Source organism: Tachyglossus aculeatus, chromosome 7 (assembly GCF_015852505.1).
Source record: "Tachyglossus aculeatus isolate mTacAcu1 chromosome 7, mTacAcu1.pri, whole genome shotgun sequence".
NCBI lineage: Eukaryota > Metazoa > Chordata > Mammalia > Monotremata > Tachyglossidae > Tachyglossus > Tachyglossus aculeatus.
Window position 1 is genome coordinate 33,051,157 of NC_052072.1, and position 13,167 is coordinate 33,064,323.

Consider the following 13,167-nt stretch of genomic DNA (forward strand, 5'->3'; position numbering starts at 1 on the left):
TTGTCTCTTGTCTCTCAACCCTACATTTTTTTTAAATGGTATCTGTTAAGTGCAGTTAAGTGCTTACTATGAGCCAGGCACTGTACTAAGCCCTGGGATAGCTACAAGCTAACCAGGTCAGAAAACATCCATATAGCCTTAATCTCCATTTTACATATGTGGTAACTGAGGCACAGAGAAGTGAAGTGACTTGTCCAAGGTCTCACAACAGACATGTGGCAGAGTTGGGATTAGAAAACAGGTTCTAATAGACACCACAGATCATAGACCATAGGTGCCATTACTTTTTTAGTATTGAGGAAAGGGATGCCTCGTTTCAACTAAAACTTGGCCCCCGTAGTAGAGCAGCATGTGCTCACAGTAGTAGTAATAGTATTTATTATAGCTCATACTGGATGAAGAGAGCTGTACTAAGCGCTGGGAAAGAATAGACGGGTGGGAATTTAGACAAGGTCCCTATCTAAGAGGTGAACCTTTCTGCGGTAGAGGAAGTCTTCCTGATGGCCCCGGAAGCCTGGTTTACACAGTTCCATCAAACACAGTCCCTCAGTTCTGTCATACTCTCACTTTTGGTTTATAAAATAACGGGGTCCACTTTTGGAGGGAAGGTTGTATTTAAATGATCAGGATAAAGAGTCATTTATAGATAATTCTTTACCATAATTCTAGAGGTATGTCATAAAATTATTATTATTACATACTATCCCTATACTATTAACATAATAATAGTGGTATTTGTTCCCCTCTCAGGGTCACACCTGGAGAGTTTCCAGTACTCCATCAGTCTCGACTACGGGAGGGAGAGTCAAGCAGAGGCATATCCGTTCCATTCCTAGTTTGGGCAGTGGCTAGCAAGTGGAAGACAATCTGCTACAAGTCAAAACTCACCTGTGCTGGGCAGCAGTGGCATGGAAGAGGGTCGAGGGCAGAGATTCAAGTCTACTGTGCAGAAGAAGGTAATGGTAAACCACTTCCATATTTTTACCAAGAAAACTCTATGGATCCACTACCAGAATGATTGCAGATGGAGGTGGGGCGTTTTGGGAGAGATGTGTCCATGGCATCGCTATGGGTCGGAGACGACTCATCGTCGTCGTCAATCGTATTTATTGAGCTCTTACTATGTGCAGAGCACTGTACTAAGCACTTGGGAAGTACAAATTGGCAACATATAGAGACAGTCCCTACCCAACAGTGGGCTCACAGTCTAAAAGGGGAAGACAGAGAACAAAACCAAACATACTAACAAAATAAAATAAATAGAATAGATATGTACAAGTAAAATAGATAAATAAATAGAGTAATAAATATGTACAAACATATATACATATATACAGGTGCTGTGGGGAAGGGAAGGAGGTAAGAAGGGGGGGATGGAGAGGGGGACGAGGGGGAGTGTTGGTTAAATGCTGATGATTTGCCAAGCGCTATAGTAAGCACTGGGGTAGATACAAGACAGCCAGTTCTATATGAGGCTCACAGTCTAAGTAGGAGTGAGAACAGGTGAGGGATGAAGGAATTGCAGATGAGGAAACCAAGACAGAGCGACATTAAGGGACTTGTTCAAGGTCACACAGCAGCAAGTAGAACGAGCAGTCTAAGGGAGAGGGGCTGAATAGCAATGTCCAGTTGTAATTAGCTGCTATTATTAGCATCTTATACTATCATGACTTTCAGGGTTTTGTAGACGATACGTTGAGCTCTGGGTTTGCCCTGGGCCTTTATCATCTGGCTTGGCTTCATATTGCCTGTTGCTATTTCAGTTAATGCCATCACCACTGTGGAAAGGCAGAGGCAGAGAAGCAGCAAGGCCCAGTGAAAAGCAGGATGATCCAGTGGAAAGGACAGGGGTCTGAGAGTCAAAGAAACTGAGGTCCAATCCTGGCTCTGCCATTTACCTGCTGTGTGACCTTGGGCAAGTCACTTAATTTATCTGGGCCTCCGTTTCTTTCTCTGCAAATGAGGATTCAATACCTGTTATGCATCCTACTTAGACTGTGAGTCTTCTGTGGAACAGGGACTGTGTCTTACTTGACTGCCTCGTATCTAACCCAGTGCTTAATATGGTGCTTAGCATATAGTAAGTGCTTAACAAATACAATTATTATTATCAAGGAAATGGCCTTTTGGGGAGGGAGGGAGAGAGAGAGAGAGAGAGAGAGAGAGAGAGAGAGAGAGAGAGCCCTGTTTGATACCATTATCAAAACCCTTCCCTCCTGAGTTGTGCCTCATAAGCAACATGGCCTCCTGGAAAGAGCACTGGTCTGAGTTCTAATCCTGACTCTGCCACATGTCTGCTGTATGTTACTAGGCAAGTCACTTAACTTCTCCATGCCTCTGTTCCCTCAACTACAAAGTGGGGATTAAATCCCACTCCCTACTAGTAGACTGAGGGACAGGCACTCTGTCCAACCAGATTAATTTATATCTACCCCAGATTTTAGAACAGTGCTTGGCACATAGTGAGAGCTAAACAAGTACCAAAATTATGATTATATCAATTTCCACTGCCCTGTCACCCGGGGGCAATGATCAAGAAGTAACTGTGCAGAGGTAGGGTGAAGGGTCTGGAGACCTTCAGCATGAATCTGAGAGAAGCTTAAAATTCCAAGCTCTAAGTATTTGTCAGAGTTTAATTTATTGATGCAATTGCAAGAAAAGCACCAGTTGTCAATTATTCCCATTTTATAACTGGTGCACAAAAATGATTTGCTAAAGGAAGGTCGAACCAGACACATTTATTCCACGGTTGAGCTTGCTGCTCTCTGTAAAGGGGATTTAGAGCCCTGAAATGTGTTGAAAAGACCTATTCTATCGTATTGGTACACTGAGGAGCCTGACATTACCTCTATGGTTAAGGTCAGAAAAAGTTTCTATTCAAAAAAATTTGAATGTTCCTCAGCTTTGGCCATTCGGTCAAGTCTAAACGTCATTTGGACTTTTAAGTTTTCCATACTTGAATCCTTTTGGAGAAAGGACTCAAACACAGGAAAAGTTGCACCAACAATTACAAATGAGAATCAAAGATCATAGTGATTCAAATGAAGGAAGTGCAGCTGCAGGAAACATCCTAATAAAAATGGTTCAATTATAAAATTCACACTTATTTGAAATACCATTTCCCGCTGACATTTCCCTTCAAGCTGCCTTAATATTAATCTAAGAATTATTTATGAACCTGCATTTCCCCTCAGCAGCTGCTGGCTGGAAACTGGTTTGCATGGTGTGAAGGAATAAAAGAATCTTCACAGCCTTTTCCCCTTTCTATTAGCCCTAAAGGCCAACGTTGCTTATCTATTTTTAATTGATCTATCGAATTGGAGGGTGTGTGATTTACAGTTGAGCAGACATTATGACTAATGAGTTCAGCTGGTCCACTTCAGGCTCTCAAAGGCTCAGCAATGCCTTTGAGGGAGGCCCACATGGGAGAGCAATCTCCTTGCAGCCTTCATCTGAAGCAGGCTTACACTCACTGCCCCATCATCTGCTCCTCCCTCTCTCTGAGGTTTTTTAAGTCACTGTGATGAGGCGATGATGTTACAGCTATGCTAATAACTGAATCCCCAGCAGTTTATGCTTGTTGCCCTGACCGAATGCTCCTTGTGCCCACAGGGTCTCACCCCATACAAGGACATGGTGGGCAGCCTAGAGCTATGAACAGGTAGGAAGATGTAGTCACCAATTCCAAATGAGGTCTGCAATGATTCTCTACAATCTGTTTCTCCCCATCACGGCCTAGTAGATAAACTACGGGCCTGGGGGTCAGAAGGACCTGGGGTCTAATACCGGTTCCACCACTTGTCTGCTGTGTGACCTTGGGCAAGTCAGTTCACTTCTCTGTGCCTCAGTTGCCTCATCTGTAAAATGGGAATTGGGACTGTGAGCCCCTTGTGGGACATTGACTGCGCCCAACTTGATTTGCTCGTATCTACCTCAGTGTTTAGTACAGTGCCTGGCACATAGTACGCCCTTAACAAATACCACAATTATTATTATTATTATTTGGGAAGGTAGAATCATATCTATTACATTCCAGTGCAAATACTGAGAGTCTTGGGAATTGCTGCGTTGATTTCAATCAGGTGCTAATGAAAACCATTTCAGTGTCACTGGGTGTGAAGGGACAGAGTCTGATGGTCTGATGATCTGCTGATCCCCCTCGTCCCCCCTCTCCCGCTCGTCCCCCTCTCCAACCCCCCCATCTTACCTCCTTCCCTTCCCCACAGCACCTGTATACATGTATATATGTTTGTACATATTTGTTACTCTATTTATTTATTTTACTTGTACCTATCTATTCTATTTATTTTATTTTGTTAGTATGTTTGGTTTTGTTCTCTGTCTCCCCCTTTTAGACTGTGAGCCCACTGTTGGGTAGGGACTGTCTCTATGTGTTGCCAACTTGTACTTCCCAAGTGCTTAGTACAGTGTTCTGCACAAAGTAAGCGCTCAATAAATACGATTGATGATGATGATGACGATGGTCTTATATTAGCTTCCAGTATTAATCCTCTAGGTCTTTTTGCTGGCAGTAAATGTTTGTGATTTGAGATCACATGAAGAGAGCAATAACTAAAGCCATTGTGGAAACATTTCCAAAAATACTGCTAATGGAAAACATTGGCTAGGCCTGATTAGCAGAATTGCCCAACCGGTAGCAATGGAAATCTTGAGTAATACTGGGCCTTGGAAGAATTAATGGCATATTCTTACTACTGAGGCAAAATCAACTATCAAGAGGCAAGTTCCAAGACAGCTGCAATTCTTTAGCTTAAGCGGCCCTGTAGAAGTGATTGCCCAGATTAATTTGACAGGTCACCAGTCTGTCCTGAGCTTTTACAAGCAGACTCTTGAGAAGCTTGGAGGAAATCCCCCTGAATGACAACACTAAGGAACAATCACCAAGGAAAGATGAGACTGGGTTAGCAAGTAATCTAGGAGAGATGTCAGTTGAGGACTAATAAGCTGCTCTGCTTATAGAGAAACAAGCTTCCTTCACTGACTCTTAGGTCTCTGAAGGTCCCAGTGGTTGAAAAAACTAAATTATGGGGGTCAGTGTGTGTAAAGTTCAAGAAGAAGCATTTTAACCTGAACTAAGCATAAGAGAGAATAAGAAATGAACGTAGAGTGCCTGAAACTCAGTTTTACTTGCCCTTAATACTGTTAGCTATAACACAAGGACAAACTACGACAGCTTCACCTTAAATAAACGAACTATCCTTGCACTCATCACAACTGGTTCATATGCTTTCCACTTATTGGACAGGAATGTAAAAATCACGACAAAAATGTGGAGGAGGGAACCCCATACTTAGTGCATGAAGCTCAGGAGAAGGGGGATAGTCTAGTGGAAAGAGCATGGGCCTGGGAATAATAATAATAATGGCATTTGTTAAGCGCTTACTATGTGCAGAGCACTGTTCTAAGCGCTGGAGGTGGATACAAGGTGATCAAATTGTCCCACAGGGGGCTCACAGTCTTAATCCCCATTTTACAGATGAGGTAACTGAGGCTCAGAGAAGTTAAGTGACTTGCCCAAGGTCACACAGCAGACATGTGGCGGAGCCGGGATTCAAACCCATGACCTCTGACTCCAAAGCCCGTGCCCTTCTCCACTGAGCCACGCTGCTCTGGGAATCAGAGGACTTGGGTTCTAATCCCAGCTCTGCCACTTTTATTATGGTGTTTGTGCCACACATAGTACCAAGAGCTGGGGTAGCTACAAGCTAATCAGGTTAGACCCAGTCCATGTCCCACATGGGGCTCATAGTATTAATCCCCATTTTACAGATGGGGGAACTGTGGCACAGAGAAGTGAAGCGAATTGCTCAAGGTCACATAGCAGAGAAGTGGTGGAGTCAGGATTAGAACCCAAGTCCTTCTGACTCCTTCTGCCTAGGCAATGCTTTTCCTCATGTGCTTCTCTGCTGTGGGACCTTGGGCAAATCAATTAACTTTTCTGTGCCTCAGTTACCTCATCTGTAAAACAGGGGTTAGAGCTGAAAGCGGCATGACTTAATAGGAAGAGCACGGGCTTGGGAGTCGAAGGATTTGGGTTCTGAACCCGACTCTGCGACTTGTCTTCTGTGTGACCTTGAGCAAGTCACTTAACTTCTCTATGCCTCAGTTACCTCATCTATACAATGGGGATTAAGACTGTGAGCCCCACCTGAGACAATCTGATAACCTTGTATCTTCCCCCAGTGCTCAGAACAGTGATTGATACATAGTAAGAACTTAACAAATACTATTCCCCTCTTGAACCCATTGAGGGCAGGGATTGTCTCTATTTGTTGCTGAATTGTACTTCCCAAGCACTTAGTACAGTGTTCTGCACACAGTAAGTGCCCAATAAATACATACAAATGAATGAATGACAGGGACTGTGTCCAACCTTATTAGCTTATATGTACCCTAGCTCTTGGTACAGTGCCTAGAACAAAGCACTTAACAAATACCACTTAAAAAAATACACAAAATTGAGTGTGGGGTGTATAGAACCTGTGCGTCTATCGAATCCTGTGGTGGAGGGTTAAGACTTGGGAGTGAGGTGGGTGGGCAATTTGAAACAGCTTGCGGCAAGCTGATGTGCAGCCCTCTAAAGCTGTGGTTACTCTAAACCATCTACTGGGGTAGCCCAAATGGCAAACAAAACGACATTAAATGTGGATACGCAAAACCGTGGCTGTAAGGGAAAGTCTGGAAATTCAAACACTCAGAAAAAGTGCTTGGCCAAGCTGGGCTCTTGTGGTCTGGAACACAATGATGTGGTCAGGAAGACTGACTCCGCTACTGATTTTCTGGGTGCCATGTGGCAAGTAGCTTCCCCTTTCTGTGGTTGCTTCCTCATCTGCGGGGCAGGGATAATAATCAAAGCACTGACCTATTTCCACGGGATGTCATGTTTTAACAAGTTAGTAGTGGTAGAAAACAATGGTGGATACTGATATTTCCCTCTTGGCCTCACGCTCTCTCACAAATATCATCAGTGGAGGCTGAGAGGAGGAGAGAAAAGAGGAGAAAGGAAAGGGGAGACGAAGAAGGAGGAGGAAAAGGGAAAATCGTTCCAGAGAAAGTGCAAATAAACCAGATTACCCAGTGAACGACATGACATGACATGTACTTCCCAAGCACTTAGTACAGTGCTCTGCACACAGTAAGTGCTCAATAAATACGATTGATTGATGACAGACCTAACCCAACGGACTTTCCTAGGTTCACTATCAAGGTTCCCTTGATTTATGCGTTATTTGCTGAGTTTCAGAGCAGAGGGGTTTTTACTAGTATATGACATACAGCAACTTGGGAGATAAAAATGTGTTTCTTGGCATAAATAAATCATTTCAATCTGATGAATGTTGCAACCACACACACTGCCTAACATGAATGGGGATGTGAGTATGCTGAGATTTAGGAAGACAGTTAGAGGAGGCTTTGACTGAATTAGCAAGACCTTGTACTTTAGCAAATGCCTTCCCCTCTAGACAGTTAGCTTATTGTGGTAAGGCAGTGTGTCTTCCAACTTTGTTGTACTCTCCAAAGTACTTAGTACAGCACTCTGCACATGGTAACAGATTGATTGCAAGGTACCCAGGAGGTATAATTACAAGTTCAGTGGTGATCCCACTCAATATAATAATAATAATAATAATAATAATAATAAATAATAATAATAATGGCATTTGTTAAGCACTTACTATGTGCAAAGCACTGTTCTCAGCACTGGAGAGGATACAAGGTGATCAGATTGTCGCACGTGGGGGCTCACAGTCTTAATCCCCATTTTACAGATGAGGGAACTGAGGCCCAGAGAAGTGAACTGACTTGCCCAAAGTCACACTGCTGACAATTGGCGGAGCCGGAATTTGAACCCATGACCTCTGACTCCCAAGCCCGGGCTCTTTCCATTGAGCCACGCTGCTTCTCTAATATACCCAGGGAAAGAATGTGAAAGCTACTTCACTGCATCTTTTTCCTCTGGCAAATCAGTTAGCAATGACATCAATAACTTCTCCTGCACATCAGAAAAGGATCAAATTTATAGACTGTATGCTCGTCTTTAGACTGTAAGCTCACTGAGGGCAGGGAATGTAACTGTTTATTTTTATATTGTACTCTCCCAAGTGCTTAGGTCAGTTCTCTGCACACAGTAAGAGCTCAATAAACATGATTGACTGAATGAATAATTACTATTAACTAAGACTGTGAGCCCCACATGGGACAGGGATTGAGTCCAATCTGATTAGCTTGTATCTATCCCAGCATTTAGTACAGTGCCTGGCACAGAATAAGTGCTTAACAAATACCACTAAAACACAAGCTTGAATCTAGTCCATGCTGAATTATCATGTCTATGCAGACACCCAAATCTACATCTCCTACCCTGTTCTCTCTCCCTCCCTCCAGGCTCATATCTCCTCCTGCCTTCAGGACATTTCCACCTGGATGTCCGCCCACCACCTAAAGCTCAACATGTCCAAGACTGAGCTCCTTATCTTCCCTCCCAAACCCTGTCCTCTCCCTGACTTTCCCGTCACTGTAGACGGCACTAACATCTTTCCCGTCTCACAAGCCCACAACCAAGCCCATGAGAAGCAGCGTGGCTCAATGGAAAGAGCACGGGCTTGGGAGCCAGAGGTCATGGGTTCAAATCTCGGCTCTGCCAATTGTCAGCCATGTGACTTTGGGCAAGTCACTTAACTTCTCTGTGCCTCAGTGACCCTATCTGTAAAATGGGGATTAAGACTGTGAGCCCAACATGGGACAATCTGACCACTGTGTATCCTCCCCAGCGCTTAGAACAGTGCTTTGCACATAGTAAGCGCTTAACAAATGCTATTTTAAAAAAAAAAACCTTGGTGTCATCCTTGACTCTGTTCTCTCATTCACCCCACACATCCAATCCGTCACCAAAACCTGCCGGTCTCACCTTCGCAACATCGCCAATATCCACCTTTTCCTCTCCATCAAAACCACTACCTTGTTGGTTTAATTTCTCATCCTATTCTGACTGGATTACTGCATCGACCTCCTCTCTGATCTCCCATCCTCCTGTCTCTCCCCGCTTCAGTCTGTTCTTCAGTCTTCTGCCCTAAGTATCTTGGTACAGAAACGCTCTGGGCAAATCACTCCCCTCCTTAAAAATCTCCAGGGGTTGCCTATCAGCCCCAGCACTTAGAACAGTGCTTTGCACATAGTAAGCGCTTAATAAATGCCAGAAAAAAACCCTACACATGAAGCAAAAACTCCTCACTCTCGGCTTCAAAACTCTTCATCACCTCTCCCCCTCCTACCTCACCTCCCTTCTCTCCTCCTTCAGCCCAGCCCGCACACTCCGCTCCTCTGCCACTAACCTCCTCACTGTGCCTTGTTCTCGCCTGTCCCGCAGTCGACTCCAAGCCCACATCCTCCCCCTGGCCTGGAATGCCCTCCCTCCACACATCCGCCAAACCAGCTCTCTTCCTCCCTTCAAAGCCCTGCTGAGAGCTCACCTCCTCCAGGAGGCCTTCCCACACTGAGCCCCCCTTTTTCCTCTGCTCCTCCTCCCCTCCCCACCCCCCAACTCCCTCCCTCTGCCCTTCCCCCTTTCCCTCCCCACAGCACTTGTGTATATTTGTACTTATTTATTACTCTCATTTATTAATGATGTGTATATATCCATAATTCTATTTATCTATTCTGATGGTATTGATGCCTACTTGTTTTGTTTTGTTGTCTGTCTCCCCCTTCTAGACTGTGAGCCCATTGTTGGGTAGGGACCGTCTCTATATTCATTCATTCATTCATTCAATCGTATTTATTGAGCACTTACTGTGTGCAGAGCACTGTACTAAGTGCTTGGAAAGTACAATTCATGTCCAGTTATGGGCGTGCGGAGGGAGTCACAGCTAGTGCTGGTGACTTCCGGGGTGCCACTGGTCCTCTCTGGTCTCTGTTCCCGCTGAGGCCCAGCGTGCAATGAGCCAGTAGGTGAGCAGGGGTGCAGCACGGGGCTGGTCATCAAGACCCTCCAGTGGTTGGCCATCCACCTCCACATCCAATGGAAACTCCTTACCTTTGGCTTTAAAGTCGCTAATCCTCTTGCCCCCTCCTACCTCACCTCGCTACTCTCCTACTCCAACCCAGCCCACATACTTTGCCCCTCTCCTGCCAACCTTCTCACTGGGCCTCCGTCTTTTCTATCTCACCCCTGACCTCTCGCCTGCATCCTGCTTCTGGCCTGGCTCAACCTCCCTCCTCTTATCCGATAGACAATGACGCTCCCTGCTTTCAAAGCTTTACTGAAGGCCCATCTCCTCCAAGAGGCCTTCCCTAACTAACGCCTCCTTTCCTTTCTCCCACTCCTTCTGCGTCACCCTGACTTGCTCCCTTTATTCACCCTCCTCCTCTCCCAGCCCCAAAGCACTTATGTCCATAACCATCATTTATTTATTTCTATCACTATGTTGCCAATTTGTACTACCCAAGCGCTTAGTAAAGTGCTCTGCACACAGTAAGCACTCAATGAACACAATTGAATGAATGAATGAATTTCCTTTATAAAAGTAGCATTTTAATAAAATAAGGGTTGGCTACAGAGTTCAGTGAAGACTGTCAGCCTTGTTGGTGGTTAAGTAGGAAGGGTAAAGGTCTAGGGATTTTAGTCCTGATTCTTCCTGCTGAGGTTTTAGTGAAACTCTATTACTCTATTTATTTATTTATTTATTTTACTTGTACTTATCTATTCTATTTATTTTATTTTGTTAATATGTTTGGATTTGTTCTCTGTCTCCCCCTTCTAGACTGTGAGCCAACTGTTGGGTAGGGACTGTCTCTATGTGTTCCCACTTGTACTTCCCAAGTGCTTAGTACAGTGCTCTGCACACAGTAAGCGCTCAATAAATAGGATTGATTGATTGATTGATTGATTGATTGAAAGTTTCTGACCAAAGAACCACCAAAGCAATCCGCAAAGTGAACAGGCCCGGGGGGAATCCTGAAGACATGCTGGCCAAGGTGGGCGACGAAACATTCAGGGACTACTGAGGCATGGTGTTGGGGTACATCAGCAGCACTGGGCACTTTGGTTTCTTGTACCATAATGGGCCCTGCACGGGAAAACCTTGGCCTGCGCTTCACACTGTACTGCACCCCTGCCCACCTGTTCGCTCATTATCCATACGTGAGTTTCACTCATTGATTCATTTCACAACTGTTTTCTGAAAACGCTTCTATTATGGTACGTTTGCATGACGTCTGCATGATCGGGAGCAGACAACTCTACTCCCACTGCCTAGAAGTCGAAAGAGAGGATTTTTCCATTTAGATTTAGGAGAAAGTACATTGGCTTTTTGAGTATTTGAATGGGACATTACACTTTGGTACAGATTGCCCTCTTGTGGTCCAGTCAACAATGAGAATAGATCTTTTTTTTTAAGGGTATTTGTGAAGCGCTTACTATATCAATCAATCAATCAATCGTATTTATTGAACGCTTACTGTGTGCAGAGCACTGTACTAAGCGCTTGGGAAGTACAAGTTGGCAACGTATAGAGACGGTCCCTACCCAACAGGGGGCTCACAGTCTAGAAGAAAAGGTCAAGAGTTCGAATCCTGGGATTCGAACCCAGGATCTCCTGTTTACTAGACAGGTGCTTTAACCATCTAAGCCACAGAGCCAACTCCGTGCCAGGCACTGTACTGTACAGTGCCAGGCACTGTACTAAGCACTGGGGAAGATACAAACTTATCAGGTTGAAAACAGTCCCTGTCCCACGTGGGGGGGTCACAGTCTTATTTCCCATTTTACAGATGAGAGAACTGAGTGACAAGGAAGTGAAGTGAGTTGTCCAAAGTCACACAGCAGACAAGTGGTGGAGCTGGGATTATTATTATTATTATTATTATATCTAAGTACTTACTATGTGTCAGGCTCTGTACAAGCACTGGGGTGGATACGAGCATACTGGGTTGGGCCTAGTTCCTGTTTTATGTGGGGCTCACAGTCTTAATTCCCATTTTGGAGAAGCAGCGTGGCTCAGTGGAAAGAGCACGGGCTTTGGAGTCGGAGGTCACGGGTTCAAATCCCAGCTCCGCCACTTGTCAGCTGTGTGACTTTGGGCAACTCACTTCACTTCTCCGCGCCTCAGTTACCTCATCTGGAAAATGGGGATTAAGACTGTGAGCCCCCCGTGGGACAACCTGATCACCTTGTAACCTCCCCAGCGCTTAGAGCAGTGCTTTGCAAATAGTAAGCGCTTAATAAATACTATTATTATTATTATTTTGAAGCGGCATGGTATAGTGGATACAGCACAGGCCTGGGAGTCGGAAGGTCATGGGTTCTAATTCCGACTTCTCCACTTGTCTGCTGTGTGACCCTGGGCAACTCACTTTACTTCTCTGTGCCTCAGTTACCTCATCTGTAAAATGGGGATTGAGCCTGTGATCCCCACATGGGACAGGGACTGTGTCCAACTTGATTTGTTTGTATACACCCCAGCGCTTAGTAAGGTGTCTGACACATAGTAAGCACTTTGCAAATACCATTATGGAAAGCAGCATTCTGTAGTTGATAAAGCACAGGCCTGAGAGTCAGAAGGTCCTGGGTTCTAATCCTGGGTCTGCCACTTATCTGCTGTGTGACTTTGGACAAGTCACTTAACTTCTCTGTGCCTCAGTTAGCTCATCTGTAAAATAATAATAACAATAATGATGGCATTTATTAAGCGCTTACTATGTGCAAAGCACTGCTCTAAGTGCTGGGGAGGTTACAAGGTGATCAGGTTGTCCCACGGGGGGCTCACAGTCTTCATTCCCATTTAACAGATGATGTAACTGAGGCACAGAGAAGTTAAGTGACTTGCCCAAAGTCACACAGCTGACAATTGGCGGAGCCGGGATTTGAACCCGTGACCTCTGACTCCAAAACCCAGGCTCTTTCCACTGAGCCACGCTGCTTCTCAAATGGGGATTAAAATGGGGATTGATACTTTGAGCCCCAGGAGGGACATGGACTGTGTCCAACTGATTTGCTCATAACCACCCCAGCACTTAGTACCAGGCCTGGAACGTAGTAAGCACTTAAAAAATACCATAAAAAATGAAAATAATAAAAAAAATTGATGCAGTATCAGAAGATATGCTTATGCCAATCCCACATAAATTTACTCTAAATAATCAATGCCA

At 44.7% G+C, this 13,167-nt stretch overlaps 1 non-coding gene across 1 annotated transcript; it reads left to right on the top strand.

Moving 5' to 3' along the window:
- Positions 1-740: 740 nt before the first annotated feature.
- LOC119931085 lies at positions 741-878 on the top strand. The gene has a single exon (XR_005451949.1). It is a non-coding gene; the product is annotated as a small nucleolar RNA SNORA7 (small nucleolar RNA).
- The last annotated feature ends 12,289 nt before the right edge of the window (positions 879-13,167 follow it).